General features: G+C 47.5%; 1 protein-coding gene across 1 annotated transcript in view; it reads left to right on the top strand.

Annotated features, from left to right (window-relative positions):
* GTPBP1 (GTP binding protein 1) overlaps positions 1–16,953 on the top strand; it is a 69,803-nt gene that overhangs the window by 14,820 nt on the left and 38,030 nt on the right. The window lies entirely within an intron of this gene.

Genomic DNA, 16,953 nt, shown 5'->3' with positions numbered 1-16,953 from the left:
AAGTCCGGTACTGGTCCTAAGGATGGGGAAGGAAAAATTCACATGGTGAGAACGTTCCTTTTTTTTTACTAATAAGGTGTTTCTGTCTTAGATCCCAAAGCCTCCAAAAAAGTCGTCTTCCAAGTCAAAACACAAAGAGTGTGCAGATTGTAAGACGACTCTATCTGCATCCTATCAGAAGCCTCTGTGTACGGCATGTATAGACAAACTGGTAGCGGAGCAGTCCCAGACCCTTACAAGATCTATGAGGTCCTTAATTAAAGCATCCTTCAAGACATTCAGTAAAGGCCGTTCCAGATCCCCGGATAAAGCCACAGAATGTGATAGTATGGAAATGGACTCATCCGATAGTGAGGCCAGGGAATCCGGGCAGCTAGATTCCAGTAATTCAGATTCCTCGGACGAGGAATATTCAGGGAAGTCCTTCTTTTCCCCTGAGGATACGCAGCCATTATTAAAAGCGGTCCGAGCAACTATGCAGCTGGAGGACATTAAGCAGACCAGATCAGTTGCGGATCAGGCCTTCCAGGCATTAGGCCCTAAAAAGCATAGGGTTTTTTCTATGCATGAAAGCATGCAGGCGATTATTAAAAAAGAGTGGAAAAATCCTGACAAAGTTCTTCATACCTTCCTCTGTTAAAAGAAAATACCCTTATGAAGAAAAAGTGTCCTCAAGTTGGGATAGGGCCCCTACGGTGGATGCGCCAGTCGCCAAAATTGCAAAAAAGTCTGCCCTCCCATTTGATGATTTAGGTTGTCTTTCTGACCCGTTAGATAAAAAAGCGGACATATATCTTAAACGGGCTTGGGAGACATCGGCCGCCTGTCTCAGACCGGCAGTCGCAGCCACCTGGGTTTCCCGGTCGCTGAGACTATGGATTGACCAGCTAGAGTCACATCTTAAAGAAAAAAGACCTAGAGAAGAGCTCCTAGCTTCTCTCCCCACCTTCTCAAAAGCAGCTGATTTTTTAACGGATGTGATGCGCTTTTCCGCCAGAGCCTCTGCTATGACAAATGCGGCTAGAAGAGCTATTTGGCTTAGATCCTGGAAGGGTGACCAGGGATCTAAGGCCAGACTCTGTGCCCTTCCGTGTGAAGGCGACAGATTATTTGGGTCATCTTTAGATGACATCCTGGAGAAGGCCTCTGACAAAAAAAGGGGGTTTCCTGTCCCTCAGAAGCCCCCCTTTTTTCGTAGGCCCCAGCAGAGCTTTAGAAGGCAGAGGGGCAAGCCCTACGATAGGAAAGAGAGAGATCGATTTCAAAGGAAATCTAGCGGCTTTCTTTTCAAATCCCAGGATAATAAAAAAGATAAGCAGCAATGACGCCGGGCTCCAAGTTGGGGGGAGACTCTCTTCCTTTCTCCCTGCTTGGTCAAAGGTCACCCAAAACAAATGGGTGTTGGGAGGGATAGCAGAGGGAGTCAGATTGGAGTTTCTCTCCTACCCCCCAAATTTCTTCACCCACACTCCAACTCCGAAAGATCCCTTAAAATCCACAGTTTTAGAGGCAGAGGTTCAGTCGTTATTGGACAAAGGAGTCGTTTGTCAAGTTCCCATAAAAGAGGAGGGCAAGGGGTATTACTCCCCACTCTTTCTAGTAAAGAAACCCAATGGGTCCTTTCGAATGATTCTAAATCTAAAACGACTAAACAAATTCCTGAAATACAAAAGATTCCGGATGGAAACGATAAAAACAACTATAGACCTGCTATACAAAGATTGTTGGATGGCAAGTATAGACTTAGAGGATGCTTATTACCACATCCCTATTCATCCCTCCTCCCAAAGGTATTTGAGAACGGCAGTCCAAGTAAAGGGCCAGCTTCTGCACCTGCAATACAGGGCCCTCCCGTTTGGGGTCTCACAAGCCCCGAGAATTTTTACAAAGATTGTGGCGGAGATGGTGGCATTCCTCCGATTGTCCAGGATAGTGTTAGTACCCTATCTGGACGACTTTTTGTTCATAGCCCAGACGAAGGTACAGTTACAGACGGATCTTGTCCTGGTGTGTTCTCTACTGAAAGATCTGGGATGGAAGATCAATCGAGAAAAGTCTTGCCTAACCCCCTCTCAAAATTGTGTATTTTTAGGGATGCAGCTAGATTCCAGGGCTCAGAAAACATTCCTTCCTCAGAAGAAAATAGTTTCAACAAAGAAACATGTTTGGATCCTTTTCCGCTCCTTCCGATGTTCCATCAGGAAGGCGATGGCAGTATTAGGGCACCTGACGGCTACGATTCCCGCAGTGCCGTTTGCTCAGATTCACACAAGATCGTTACAGTGGGATATCTTAAAGAAATGGAATGGTCTTCCACAAACACTAGAGGAAAAATTTCATCTCTCCTCCGGAGCAAGGTATTCCCTCCTATGGTGGACATCCGAGAAGAATCTTTCGGCAGGGATGCCCTGGTCCTTCATAGAACCCATACGGATAACAACAGATGCCAGTCCGTGGGGTTGGGGGGCTCATTCAGATGGGAAATATTGGCAGGGAAGATGGGATCTAAGAACCCGAGCCTGCACATCAAATTACAAGGAACTCAGGGCAGTAGAAAGAGTTCTAAGGGTGGCAGTCCCAGATGTCTTGGACAAAAAACTGGTCTTTTACTCGGACAATTCAACAACAGTGGCCTATATAAATCACCAGGGCGGAACAAAAATACCATCCCTAATCTTCCTCTGCCAGGACATTTTCAAAATAGCAGAAGACAGGAACCTGCTCCTATCTGCAATACATCTAAAGGGAAAAGAGAACACGGTGGCCGACTTTTTAAGCCGAGTGGAACTCAGCCAGGCAGAGTGGAGTCTGAACGAAGAAGTCTTTTCCCAGATTGTCTTAAGGTTTGGGACTCCAACTATAGACCTCTTCGCTACCCGGAAGAACAGGAAGACAGAGAGGTTCTTCTCTTTAAATCACACAGAGAACCCCACGGCCGTGGACAGTCTGGCCCAGGATTGGAGCCGAGAACGAGGCTATGCCTTCCCACCTATTTCCCTAATTCCTCACGTACTGAAGAAGGTACGGAGGGAGGGAGCCTCTATAATCCTGGTAGCCCCGAAATGGCCCAAAAGGATCTGGTACTCCACCCTGTTAAATCTAGCCAGAAGCCCCCCCTGGATGATCCCTCCAAGGGAGGACCTCCTTCTCCAGGGGCCTGTATGCCACCCCAATCCGGAGATTCTACAATTGGCAGTGTGGAGTTTGACAGGGGCATCTGGTTGAGTAGAGGGCTCTCTAACAAGGTTGTTTCCACCCTTTTAGGCAGTAGGAAAGCTACAACAGCCAGGAAATATAATAGAGTGTGGAATATCTTTGCTTCCTTTCTAGGGTCTAGCCCTGATCCATTTAAACCTCCAGAAATACCTAAAGTTTTAGACTTCTTGCAGGCAGGGTTAGACAAGGGACTCAAAGCCTCCACCCTAAAAGTACAGGTATCCGCCTTGAGCTATTTTTTCGACTATCAGTTAGCAATGCATCCTTGGGTCAAACGTTTTCTTTCTGCCGCAGCCAGAATCCATCCTTCTGTAAGGCCTCTTTCCCCTCCATGGGATTTAAACAGGGTCTTGACAGCCCTAACCGATAAGCCATTTGAGCCCTTGTTAGAGATCCCAATTGACATCCTGTCCATTAAATTGGCTTTTCTACTGGCAATCACCTCTGCTAGGAGGGTCTCGGAGATCCAAGCCTTCTCTGCATATCCACCATATACTGTCATCCAGGACAATCAAGTAGTAATTAGGCCCCTGCCTTCCTTCCTTCCCAAAGTTGTCTCAGATTTTCACAGGAGCCAGGACATTGTGTTGCCTTCCTTTTTTCCTAACCCCTCCAATAGCAGGGAAAAAAGTTTGCATTCCTTGGACGTTAAAAGATGCTTGTTAGTTTACCTGGATGTTACGTCTTCATGGAGGAAAGACGAGAACCTTCTTGTCCAGTTTTTAGGGAAGAATAGGGGTAAAAAAGCATCCTGCGGGGTTATTGCCAGATGGGTAAAGAAGGCCATAACAAGGGCTTACATCTCCTTGGGTCTTTCCCCTCCTTCTGGGTTCGGGGCCCATTCTACTCGGGCAGTGTCTACTTCATGGGCTGAAAGAGCTGATGTGTCCTTAGCTCAGATTTGTAGGGCAGCTACGTGGAGTTCCCCACATACCTTTCTCAGACATTATAGGTTGCAGCTCCATTCTGACGCCTCATTTGGGCAGAAGGTCCTGCAGGCTGTAGCCCCCCCCTAGACTCTACTTATAGTCTATCTCGCACTGGGTGCCGTCATGGGTGAGGGGAAAACAACATTACTTACCGGTAATCGTTTTTCTCGATACCCATGACGGCACCCGATAGTTCCCTCCCCATATATAGATACAGATTCGGATACATTTATAAAAATATATAAAGTATCAGTCAGGTCTATATGAAGTAATATAGATTTAATAAAAAAAAAAAAAAAAAAAAAAAGAAAGAATAAGAGGGTCTTTAATCCCTTATCACTTCTCTCCGGAGAACAATTTATTTCTTCCACTGGTGTTGGGTGGAGGTGTGTCCTTTTTATCTTCTCAGGTTTCCTGTCCTGATGGGAGGTCCTGAGTCGCACTGGGTGCCGTCATGGGTATCGAGAAAAACGATTACCGGTAAGTAATGTTGTTTTTTTTTATTTTTTTTTAGTTCTTACTTTGCAGGATAAATAAGGAGTTAGTTTTATATTGTGGTTTGTGTACTTGGCAGAAATTTCAGTGACAAATCTTCCAGGTGTCTTTGACACTGTAATAGGATGACATGGGCAACTGGTACTACAGTGAATGAAAAAATTGTAGAAATGTAGTTGTGGGAACTGGTAGTATTCCAGGAACAGGTGCCTAGACAAACACTGTGTTTACTCTTCATCTAAAAGACTCTGCAGCACTGGGCCTTTGAACAAGGCGAATTAGTTAATGTTTGCTTGTTATAAAGGTGTATAAGCGCCAAACCCAGGCGGTCTCGTAGGCCACAAATGTCATGTAGCCCCACAGAATATCCTTTTTTTTTTTTTTTTTTTTTTTTTTTTTCATTTCATCCTCCCACAACGGCGCGGTGAGGAAACTGGCAGCCTGCATGCTTTGATAAAACTTGAATGGAAAGTTCCACATAGTTTTCGTAACAAAATGTTTCCTATTAGACTCGGACTCCCCTTTAGTGATGAGGACGAGACATTACTAACCCAATGCCCTAAAGTGGACATTTCCTGTATAAAGCTAGTTAAAAGCTGTAAGGCTTCCCTTTGAGGATATGGGTTCACTGTAGGATCCCATGGATAAAAAGGTGGACGCATGCCTTAAAAGACCCTGGGATATGGCGGCAGCTTTGTTTAAATCGAATCTGTCTGTTACTTCGGTAGCCAGATCGTTCAAAAAATAGTTGTGCAAACTAGAAACCCTTTTGAAGGATAATACCCCCTTTGATTCTCAAAGACTCTTTTCCGTTACTCATTTAGGCCTCTTGCACACGGACGTTTTTTGGTTTTTTTTGCGGTCCGTAAAACGGATTTCCGTGATCTGTGTCCGTTTTTTCTTCCGTGGGTCTTCCTTGATTTTTGGAGTATCCACGGACATGACGAAAAAGTCGTTTTGGTGTCCGCCTGGCCGTGCGAAACCAAACGGATCCGTCCTGACTTACAATGCAAGTCAATGGGGACGGATCCGTTTGACGTTGACACAATATGGTGCAATTGCAAACGGATCCGTCCCCCATTGACTTTCAATGTAAAGTCAGGAGTTAATATACCATAGGATCAGAGTTTTCTCCAATCCGATGGTATATTTTAACTTGAAGCGTCCCCATCACCACTAGATCGTCAAAACTCAGATCCGACAGTATATTCTAACACAGAGGCGTTCCCATAGTGATGGGGATGCTTCAAGTTAGAATATACTATTAACTGTGTAGATGACTGCTGCCTGGCAGCACCCGATCTCTTACAGGGGGCTGTGATCGGCACAATTAACCCCTCAGGTGCTGCACCTGTAAGAGATCGGGTGCTGCCAGGCAGCAGGGGGCAGTTATGTACAAAGTTCTTAGTATATTCTAACTTGAAGCGTCCCCATCACCATGGGAACGCCTCTGTGTTAGAATATACGGACACGGACGCCGATGCCAATCTTGTGCGTCCGTGGTTGTTTTTTTTTTTTAATGGACCCATTGACTTGAATGGGTCCGTGAACCGTTGTCTGTCCAAAAAATAGGACAGGTCCTATTTATTTTTTTTGACGGACAGGAAACGCGGATCACGGCCGCGGATGAACAACGGTGCATTTTCCGAGTTTTCAACGGACCCATTCAAAGTCAATGGGTCCGCAGAAAATCACGGAAAACGGAACAACGGCCACGGGTGCACACAACGGTCGTGTGCATGAGGCCTTAAGCTGTTGAGTCTGTCAGGATGACCGCTATATCTACAGCACTAACAGTTTTTAGCTAGGAGACCTCTCTGGCAAAAAATCTGGGGCAGGAGATTTGTCATCTAAAATGAAATTTTTTTATTTATTTTTTTAACCCCTCCAGCGCTAGTTTACTATGCATTCTGTATTCAGAATGCTATTTTCCCTTTATAACCATGTTATAAGGGAAAATAATAATGATCGGGTCTCCATCCCGATCGTCTCCTAGCAACATGGGCGTTGCGGGAAAATGTGCGGGTGCGTTGCGGGAACACCTGCGATTTTTCCGTGCGAGTGCAAAACATTGTAATGCGTTTTGCACGCGCGTGAGAAAAATCGCGCATGTTTGGTACCCGAACTTCACAGAAGTTCGGGCTTGGGATCGGTGTTCTGTAGATTGTATTATTTTCCCTTATAACATGGTTATAAGGGAAAATTGCATTCTGAATACAGAATGCATAGTAAAACATCGCTGGAGGGGTTAAATTTAAAAAAAAAAAAATTAACTCCCCTTAGTCCACTTGATCGCGGCCCGGCATCTACTTCTGTCTCCTTTGTTGAACAGGACCTGTGGTGAGCATTAAATACAGTTACAGGACCTTTGATGACGTCACTCCGGTCATCACATGATCCATCACCATGGTAAAAGATCATGTTCAAAATAATCAAGAGGAGAAAGCGCTGCCGACACTGCTACACCTGACCAGTATGCAGGATTGCAAGGGAGACACAGGTAATGCGGTTCAGCAAATGGATACGGTGGTGCTCTGCTGAGATAGACACAATGGTGTATTCAGGAGAGAGATGAGAAGGAGACAGCGGCACTCACCAATTCCAAGATAAAACGTCCAGTTTATTAGGCTTCTATAAAATGGGGTACAGGCATGATGAAGCGCTCTTAGCGTGAAACAGCTGTAGCCGTACCTCCATTTGACCTATGTGCACAGACCTGCCTGTACCCTATTTTATAGAAGCCTAATAAACTGGACGTTTTATCTTGGAATTGGTGAGTGCCGCTGTCTCCTTCTCATCTCTCTCCTGAATACACGTAAAAGATCATGTGATGACCGGAGTGACGTCATCAAAGGTCCTGTAACTGTATTTAATGCTCACCACAGGTCCTATTCAACAAAGGAGATGCAGGGCTACGCGATCAAGTGGACTAAGGTGAGTTAAATTATTTTTTATTTTTTTTAACCCCTCAAGCGCTAGTTTACTATGCATTCTCTATTCAGAATGCTATTATTTTCCCTTATAACTATGTTATAAGGGAAAATAATAATAATCGGGTCTCCATCCCGATCGTCTCCTAGCAACCGTGCGCGAAAATCGCACCGCATCAGCACTTGCTTGCGGATGCTTGCGATTTTCACGCAGCCCCATTCACTTCTATGAAAAACGCAGAATATAGAGCATGCTGCGATTTTCACGCAATGCAGAAGTGATGCGTGAAAATCACCGCTCATCTGAACACCCCCATAGAAATTAATGGGTCAGGATTCAGTGCGGGTGCAATGCGTTCAACTCACGCATCGCATCCGCGCGGAAAACTCGCTTGTGTGAAAGGGGCCTTAAGCTCCAGGTTTGATGCCAAAATAGCTGACCCTCTGTGGATAATCGGGTTCTCAGAGGAGCAGACAGACTTCGTCCCACACTAAGACAGACATATAGTGCCCCCTTGGACCTACCAGTAAATCTAGTTCTGTCAGGCCTCACAGAATCCCCGTTTGAATCTCTAAGGCCTCTCTTCCTTTGGTTACACTCGAGGCTGTTTTTCTGGTAGCCATCACCTCAGCCTGTAGTCAGTGAAATCCAGGCTTTAAAAATGATCAAGCCATTTTGCAGGGTTTTCCCTGACAAAATAGTATTCCGCTTGGTACTTCCACCCCATTTTTGTGAGCTACCTAGATCCTCTGGGGAATGTAGATTTCACTCCCTTGATGTGAGACTGACAGTACTCCAGTACTTGGAGAATCTACAGGTCCATTTAGAAAGTTTGATTTCCTTTTCATCCAGTTCCAGGGTGGCAAAAAAAGGGAAAAAAGCTACTAAATGGTCTATTTCCAGATGGGTAAAATCCGCCATCGCTAAAGGCATACAAAACTTTGGTAAAAGATTCACTGGGTTTTCTCAAAGCTCACTCTACCAGACAAGTGGCAGCTTCATGGGACCTATGAACTAGTTGTTTGGTTGTTTATTTTTTTTACAATGCATGTTATTCCTTGTGGTGTCACAAGCCTAGTAAACCTGTTTAGTTAGTGCACTATCTCTGGGATATGAAGCAGGTTGTGTAGTAGCAAAGTACATGGGATGGGCAGGGGCCTGGAACTTTGTCATTCAGCTTAACAACCTATTTGGATTATATGTTCAAAGCTTTCTTCAGGCGTAAAGGGACTCTGTCATGTTAAACATGGTGTCTGATGTGCAGGCAGCGAGTTATAGAGCAGGAGGAGCTGAGCAGATTGATATATGGTATTGTAGGAAAAGATTCAGTATAAGGCCGGATGCACACGGCTGTGGAACATGGATGTGAGCGGTCCGTGGTATCCCGGCCTGGCATCCTGCTGAGAGAGCGCACATCGTCATTGTTTGCTATGATGCCGTGCGCTTGGTGCCACCGCTGCAGTACAGTAATACACTCGTATAGATCATCATGTATTACTGTAGTGCGGGGGCACGAAACACACGGCGTCATAGCAAACAATGACACCGTCCGCTCCTGCTCTCAGCAGGATGCCAGGCCGGGATACCACAGACCGCTCACATCCGTGTTCCACGGTCGTTTGCATTCGGCCTAAGGGTCCATTCGCACCTCCGTAATTTTTTATTAATTTTTATTTTTTTTCCCTGGATTTTGCGGACCCATTCATTTTCAATGGGGCTGGAACGGATGCTATGTGCTGTCTGCATCCGCATTTCCAAATCCTCAATTCTGTTCCCGAAAGAAAAAGAGCATTTTCTATTATAGTGCCGGCGATGTGCGGTCTGCGGAATGCACATTGCCGGTGTCCGTGTTTTACGGACTTACTAACGTGTGAATGAACCCTAAGGCCACTTCCACAAAAGTGTATTTGCCCTGGATTTTATGTACCAGAATCCGCTGCTAATGTTAATGATTGGAGCTATTCACATGCGTATAACTTCCGTCAGTGTTTGAAGTGCGCAGAACATTTCAGTTTTGTGCGTATTTGTTTCCAAATACGCCTATTACAGTCTACGGGAGTGCATCAAAAATGCAGGGAGAAAGGAATATGCATGTAAATGATGGTATATCATCTGGAATTCATGCCTAAGGCCTCATGCACACGGACATTGATTCTGCATACGAGCCACTTTTTTTTTCTTTTTTTTTCGTGGCCCTGCAAAACAAATGGAACATGTCCTATTCTTGTCTGTATCATGGACTGGTCTATTGAGGGCAAGACCTTCTGTTGCCTTCTAATGCAACTTTCTTTAAGTCTAAATTTAAAATAGCCCTACAATTTTGTTTCTCCAGCTCCCTTGCAGACCATGCATTGCCATGGTAACCGAGGCAAACACATTCTGTGTAGTGTCCTCCTGTGGTCTTGCCGTTTCATTCTTTCCTCCATTCGCCCCCTACTTTGTGTACACGTTCTCCATGGTAGGTTACCCTGGAGTAGGACAGGTAGGAGGTAATATTATATGACTACTCAGTTTGTATGTTGCCATGGACACAGTCTGCATGGGAGCTGGAGAAAGAAAGCTGTAGAGAAGTAGCTTTGTTTTATATGTCCGTGCACACTAGGGAAACATATTTGATGTACAGTTGCAAGAAAAAGTTTGTGAACCCTTTGGAATGATATGGATTTCTGCACAAATTGGTCATAAAATGTCATCTGATCTTCATCTAAGTCACAACAATAGACGATCACAGTCTGCTTAAACTAATAACATTTAATTCTGTGTGTGTTATCATGTTTTTATTGAACACACCATGTAAACATTCACAGTGCAGGTAGAAAAAGTATGTGAGCCCCTAGACTAATGTCATCTCCAAGAGCTAATTGGAGTGAGGTGTCAGCCAACTGGAGTCCAATCAATGAGATGAGATTGGAGGTGTTGGTTACAGCTGCCCTGCCCTATTAAAAAAAAACACACCAGTTCTGGGTTTGCTTTTTACGAGGAGCATTGCTTGATGTGAATGATGCCTCGCACAAAAGAGCTCTCAGAAGACCTACGATTTAAGAATTGTTGACTTACATAAAGCTGGAAATGGTTATAAAAGTATCTCCAAAAGCCTTGCTGTTCATCATTCCACGGTAAGACAAATTGTCTATAAATGGAGAAAGTTCAGCATTGCTGCTGCTCTCGCTAGGAGTAACCGTCCTGTAAAGATTACTGCAAGAGCACAGCGCAGACTGCTCAATGAGGTGAAGAAGAATCCTAGAGTGTCAGCTAAAGACTTACAAAAGTCTCTGGCATATGCTAACATCCCTGTTAGCGAATCTACGATACGTAAAACACTAAACAAGAATGGATTTCATGGGAGGATACCACAGAGGAAGCCACTGCTGTCCAAAAAAAACATTGCACGTTTACAGTTTGCACAAGAGCACCTGAATGTTCCACAGCAGTACTGGCAAAATATTCTGTGGACAGATGAAACCAAAGTTGAGGAGTTGTTTGGAAGAAACACACAACACTATGTGTGGAGAAAAAGAGGCACAGCACACCAACATGAAAACCTCACCCCAACTGTGAAGTATGGTGTGAGGGCATCATGGTTTGGGGCTGCTTTGTTGCATCAGGGTCTGGATGGATTGCTATCATCGAAGGAAAAATGAATTCCCAAGTTTATCAAGACATTTTGCAGGAAAACTTAAGGCCATCTGTCCACCAGCTGAAGCTCAACAGAAGATGGGTGTTGCAACAGGACAACGAACCAAAGCATTGAAGTAAATCAACAACAGAATGGCTTAAACAGAAGAAAATACGCCTTCTGAAGTGGCCCAGTCAGAGTCCTGACGTCAACCCGATTGAGATGCTGTGACATGACCAAGAAAGCGATTCACACCAGACATCCCAAGAATATTGCTGAACTGAAACAGTTCTGTAAAGAGGAATGGTCAAGAATTACTCCTGACCGTTGTGCACGTCTGATCTGCAACTACAGGAAACATTTGGTTGAAGTTATTGCTGCCAAATGAGGTTCAACCAGTTATTAAATCCAAGGGTTCACATTCTTTTTCCACCTGCACTGTGAATGTTTACATGGTGTGTGTGCAATAAAAACATGGTAACATTTAATTCTGTGTGTGTTTATTAGTTTAAGCAGACTGTGATTGTCTATTGTTGTGACTTAGATGAAGATCAGATCACATTTTATGACCAATTTATGCAGAAATCCATATCATTCCAAAGGGTTCACATACAGACATCACTAACCTGATCAATCACTGTTTTTGGTAGAAATGATATTTCTACATGGCAAATTATTTACTAGCAGGTGTAGTAGAGTAATATAAACCCAACAGTCATGACATGCATGCTGCTGATTTCTTTGTAATTGAATCACTTATTGAAAATGGCATGTTCAAAATAATAGCAGTGTGGAGTTCAATTAGTGAGGTCATTCATTCTTTGAAAAACAGGTGGCAATTATTGCCCTTATTTAAGGAAGGCAGCAAATATTGTACATGCTGGTTACAGTGCATTTCTCTCTGAAATTCTGAGGATAATGGGTCGTTCCAGACATTGTTCAGAAGAACAGCGTACCTTGATTAAAAAGTTGATTGGAGAGGTGAAAACATATAAAGAAGTGCAGAAAAATGATAGGCTGCTCAGCTAAAACGATTGCAAATGCTTTAAAATGGCAACCAAAACCTGAAAGACGTGGAAGAAAGCGAAAAACTACCATTCGAATGGATAGAAGAATAGCCACAATGGCAAGGACTCGGCCAACAATCAGCTCCAGGAAGATCAAAGGTCTAAAGTTACCTGTGAGTACTGTTACAATTAGACACCTATGTGAAGCTAAGCTATCTGCAAGAAGCCCCCACAAAGTCCCACTTTTGAAAAAAAGACCTGTTCTGAAGAGGTTACAATTTGCCAAAGAGCACATTGACTGGACTAAAGAGAAATGGCGCAGCATTTTGTGGACTGATGAAAGTAAGATTGTTCTTTTTGGGTCTAGTGGCTGGAGACAGTTTGCCAGACGACCCCCAAACACTGAATTCAAGCCACAGTACACTGTGAAGACGGTGAAGCATGGTGGCACAAGCATCATGATATGGGGATGTTTCTCATACTATGGTGTTGGGCCTATTTCTCGCTCATATCATTGGGGGACACAGGACCGTGGGTATAGCTTGCTGCTGCCACTAGGAGGGAACACTAGGCTGAAAGCTGTTAGCTCCTCCCCTGCAGGCTATACCCCCTCCAGCCTGGAGAGAGCATATCAGTTTTTAGCTTAGTGTCGTAGGAGGCAGACCTCCCCTGGCGTTTCTATTTTTTCTTTTTTATTTTTTTATTTTATTTTTTATTCTAATTCACAGACTACTGGAAGGGGGCACAGGGTCGCCTGCGTCCCTGTACCCCCGGGAGGCTGGCCGGTGTATCTAATTCACCGCCTTGCCTCCCCCAAGAAGAAAAGTGGACCAGTGCAGCCTCGCTCCCCTGCTTTCCCCCCCCCCCCCCCAGCAAGAGGGCCACCCTCTCTTCAGCCCTTCTCTGCCCGGACCCCTGTCGCCTGGTGCCAGCGGTCATAGGGTGGCCCTGCTGGTGTTGCATCATAGGGTGAAGAACACAGATGAAGGCAGGTAAGTATACCGCTTCATCCCCTGGCTGCAGGAGAGCCTCCTCCATCTCCCCTACCCCCGGCCCGCCAGCCCGACCTCCGACCTCACTCTTCCATCGCCGCACGGGCCGCACCGCGGCAGATTGGGTTGACTTATTCAGAGGCGGCGGCATAATACAAGGGCGCGCTTAAGCGCCGGGGGAAACGGAAGTAGTTAGGGTGCCGGGCATTTACTTTTCAGCCGCAGCGGTTCCAGTACCGCTGCGGTCAGGACCGGGGCATGGGGGACATTAGAGCATTCTGACCGCAGAATCAGCGGTCACGTGCGCTCCCCGGGCCATTCACAGAGTGGGAGGCATGGCCTCCCACTCCAGCATTAGGCTGCCGTTCCCGGGCTGGAAGGGGGGCGTGGCTTAGTCTCCCGCCCTGGTTCAACTTCCTGATTCTTCCTCGGCGCTGCGTGGGTAGGACACAGGACCTGAGACCTCCATACTGGTAGGCAAGCGATACCCCCATCCAGCAGGAGATTTGACCATGTCTGACCCTCACCAGGCACCCTGTAGGACCACTTACTATGCCTGCTCCTTGTGTTCAGAAAAGTTCCCTCGCGGTCAGTCACCATCACTGTGCTCTGCAGGTCAGAAACCTGCACAGAGCCATTCCCCTAGGGCACAGCAGCCCACAGAAGCCCTGGAGCGGCCTGTCCAGGGGGAACCAGACTGGGCAAGATCCCTGTCACGGGCAGTGGAAGACCTCTCAAAAATCTCCCATTCCACCCTTTCATTGCTGGGTCGTTTGGTAGAGAAATCTACACCGGCGCAATCCGCACAGTCGCATAGCGCACAAACCAGAGGCAGACTTCCTAGTAAGCGTCCCAGAGCAGGCACCCGTTCCTCCTCTGACGCCTCGGCATCCCCCCCTGCTCCTGGTTCCCATTCACAGGCGTCCTCCCTTTTAGGCGACGTACTGTCAGAAGGAGAGCTTGGGGATTCGGATGCAGATATGGATCTGGAGCATTCTTCTCAGATTGCATCCATGGTGGATAGCCTGATATCGGCAGTAAGGGACACCTTCCAGGTTCAGGAGGACCTTCCCTCCACTAGCCAACAAGGGGTGTCATTTCTGCGTACGAAACAGTCCCCCAAAACGTTCCCATTACATGACGATTTTTCTGTCGTTGTCACGAAGGTTTGGGACCAGCCAGGTTTGCGTTTCGTTATTCCGAAACGCCTAGACCTTCTTTACCCTTTTCCACGCGAGTCCGTGGACAAATGGTCCTCCCACCGAAGGTGGACCCACTGGTTGCTCGCTTGGCAAAATTCACTAACATACTGGTGGCGGATGGCTCTTCTCTCCAGAATCCAGTGGACCGCCGCATAGAGTCGCTCTCTAAGTCTATCTTTACAGCGAGCGGTTCGGCATTGCAGCCGATTTTCGCCTCTGCCTGGGTAGCCAAGGCGGTTTCGGAGTGGTCCCTCCGTTTGAACCAGGACATAGCGTCCGACCTTCCTCCCGCGGAACTTCAATCGTCAGCGCTCCAAATTTCTCAGGCAGGGAAATATCTTTGTGAAGTGGCTCTGGATGCTGGGACTATGGTCGTCCGTTCCTCGGCTCTCGCCACTTCAATCCGCCGGGAGTTGTGGCTCAAGGCCTGGAAAGCTGATTCTTCATCTAAGCGCTCCCTGTTGAGGCTCTCGTTCTCTGGGTCTCGGCTATTTGGGTCCAAACTAGATGAGATTATTTCTGAGGCTACGGGTGGAAAAAGCACCCATCTGCCCCAACCCAGGGCAAAGCGGCCTTTTCAGTCCAGAACTTAATCTTCTCGCTACCAGCCCTTTCGCCGGTTTTCGGGCACCCGTCCAGCACCCACCTCAGCTGCGGGACCGCCCAATCAGGATCGGCGGAAAGGACCATCCTTTAAGCCCCAACAGGCCTGGTGTCCGCGGGCTCAGCAGCCTCGCACAGCCCCAGGTAAGCAGCCTTCAGCATGAAGGTTTGTCCCCACCCTCACAGGTGGGGGGGCGTCTTCTTCTATTTCAGGAGATTTGGCACGCCCATATTCCGGACGCATGGGTGCTCGAGGTTGTCTCCTCGGGCTACAAAATAGAGTTCAGGTCTCTTCCTCTCCCAGCCCTCCAGGGATCCCATCCGGGCCGCGGCTCTTTTGCACGCAGTCCAGTCACTTCTCTCACGGGGGGTGATTTCCCCTGTTCCCTTGGAGGAGCGGTTTACAGGTTTTTATTCCAACCTGTTTGTTGTCCCCAAGAAGGAGGGCGATGTGAGGCCAGTGCTGGACCTCAAACTGTTGAACCGTTATCTGCGGGTTCAAAGGTTCAGAATTGAGTCCCTCCGTTCCGTGGTTGCTTCACTGGTGAAAGGGGAGCACATGGTGTCCTTAGACATCCAGGATGCATATCTCCACATCCCCATCGCCACAGCCCACCAACGATTCCTTCGATTTGCCATCCAGACAACTCATTACCAGTTCGTCGCTCTGCCGTTCGGTCTGGCGACGGCTCCGCTAGTATTTACAAAGGTTCTTGCCCCTCTTCTGGGGATTCTGCGGTCCAGAGGCATTACTCTTCTCCCGTATCTGGACGACATCTTGGTCAAGGCACCTACAGCGGCTCAATGCAAAGAGAGTCTTCGGATTACGATGAGCACCCTCACTCGCTTCGGGTGGATAATCAATCTGAGGAAGTCATGCCTGTCTCCCACCACTCAGATCAGATTCTTGGGCATGACACTGGACTCCGAGGCTGCCGTGGTGCGTCTACCACTGGACAAGAGATCGGACATTCAGAAGGCGGTGCATCTGCTCATCCAGCGCCGCAGGGTGTCGATTCGCAGCTGCATGCGAGTACTGGGCTTGATGGTGGCCTCCTTCGAGGCGATTCCATTCGCCCAATTTCACACCAGGGATTTTCAGCGGCTCATTTTGTCCTCCTGGGACAAGTCCCGGGATTCTCTGGACCTCAGGATCTCGTTGTCTCAGCCCGTGCGCGCAGCTCGTGGATGGTGCCGGACCACCTGTCCTCGGAAGTCCTTCCTCCCAGTGTCATGGACTGTGGTCACGACCGACGCCAGCCTCCGCGGCTGGGGAGGGTTCTTTGGTACCCGGACAGCCCAAGGCGTTTGGTCTCCGTCGGAGTCCAAACTGCCTATCAATATACTGGAGCTCCGGGCCATCTACCTCTTCCTCTGCCATTGGACCCCCTATTTGCAGGGCCGTCTGGTCAGGATACAGTCGGACAACGCCACAGCGGTTGACTATATCAACCACCAAGGGGGGACTCGCAGCGGGACGGTGATGAACGAGGCCGCAAGGATTCTGCAGTGGGCGGAAGCCCACGTTCCAGTGATCTCGGCAATATTCATCCCGGGTGTGGACAATTGGACAGCGGAATTCCTCAGCCGAACGACTGTGGACTCGGGAGTGGTCGCTCCATCCGGAGGTGTTCGAGGACCTTTGTCTCCGGTGGGGGCGCCCGGAAGTGGATCTGATGGCGTCCAGGCTAAATCACAAACTCCCGTGCTTTGTCTCGCGCAAGAGATCCGATGGCGTACGACGTGGACGCCCTCGTGGCTCCGTGGGACAACTTTACGTTTCTGTACGTGTTCCCTCCGTTAGCGTGGCCCCTTCCGCTCAGGCCCGACCTGCTCTCACAGGGCCCAGTCTTCCACCAGGGTTTAAATACGCTTCGTTTAACGGCGTGGCTATTGCAACCTTCCTGTTGAAGCAAAGAGGTTTCTCTGATGCGGTCATTCGCACGATGATTAGGGCTAGGA

Source organism: Bufo bufo, chromosome 9 (assembly GCF_905171765.1).
Source record: "Bufo bufo chromosome 9, aBufBuf1.1, whole genome shotgun sequence".
NCBI classification, from domain to species: domain Eukaryota; kingdom Metazoa; phylum Chordata; class Amphibia; order Anura; family Bufonidae; genus Bufo; species Bufo bufo.
The sequence above is the reverse complement of the archived record's forward strand: the minus strand, read 5'-3'. Positions and strand labels throughout refer to the sequence as shown.